This window comes from Gekko japonicus, unplaced genomic scaffold (genome assembly GCF_001447785.1).
Source record: "Gekko japonicus isolate JY-2015 unplaced genomic scaffold, Gekko_japonicus_V1.1 scaffold1457, whole genome shotgun sequence".
In the NCBI taxonomy this organism is placed as follows: Eukaryota; Metazoa; Chordata; class Lepidosauria; order Squamata; family Gekkonidae; genus Gekko; species Gekko japonicus.
Window position 1 is genome coordinate 412,452 of NW_015169820.1, and position 1,121 is coordinate 413,572.

Genomic DNA, 1,121 nt, shown 5'->3' on the forward strand with positions numbered 1-1,121 from the left:
TAGCGCTTTAAACACTTCTCTGTTATCACTTTCAAAATGACCCGAGAGAAAGTTACATCCCCAACAAGGGGAGGAAGGCCATTTCTCCCGCCAGACCAGCCTCCTTCCCTTTGCCTTTTAGATACCTTTGCTTCGAAAGAAAAACAAAACAAAACAAAAAGATCCCGGCCCTTTTGTGCAAGGTCGATGCAATCTCTGTCGACTTCCAGCCTTGCAGCGTCAGCTTAGTCAACATCTGGCACAATTCAGCACACTGAGAAATCTTAGTCTGAACTGACCAGATTTCGGCTTGGTGCCAGAGGAAATGGTGAGTCACCCGGCAGCGTATCAAGCTGATTACTGTTACATCAGCAGAAGAGGATTTTTGTTTGACTGCAATGTCCAACAGAGCCAAATGCCGGTCTCCGGCGACAAGAGTCTCTCTCTTGCCAATATAATCAGGTGTCGTGAGGAGGGCGGGGGGAGTGCCTTAGGACCAATGTTCCCTCTAAGCTGCGGAGTCTTGTGAGCAAAAATTCTACTTTGTGAGCCGCTGGCATTAAAGTTGTGAGCGAGGCATTTGGATACTGCATAAATCAGTTTGCTCTGGAGCCATCCTTCCTGAGCCAAGACAAAAATGTGTGAGCTGGAGGCTAAAAAACTGTGAGCTAGCTCACTCTAACTCAGCTTAGAGGGAACACTGCTTAGGACCTTCTTCTAATTAAAGAAAGGAACACAAAGGACTGAAAGTGTATGAAGCCGTCTCAGCTGAACTAATAACTGTGCACTGGAAAGAAAAGGAAAAAAAATAACCAAGGTGGAATCTCCTGCATCAACACCTACCGTCTCGGTGGAAATGAGCGAGCCAGCAAAATGTGAATATGGGCTTACCGCAACAGACCCCAGCTCGGGATGTGCAGACAACTGGCTGATGTTGCCACTGTTGCGACACACTTGCTGAACGACACAGCACTCGCCCCTAAAACCAGTAATTCCCCCACAAAAAAGGAAAATGAGCTTAGCTCAGCCTTTTTGGCTTTCGTTAGAGAAGATAATCAAAGGGGAAAGGGGAGATGTAGAAATGCCATAAACCCATCTCTGGAGATCCCTTGCATAAGCTTCCTGCCCTGATAAATAGTGCT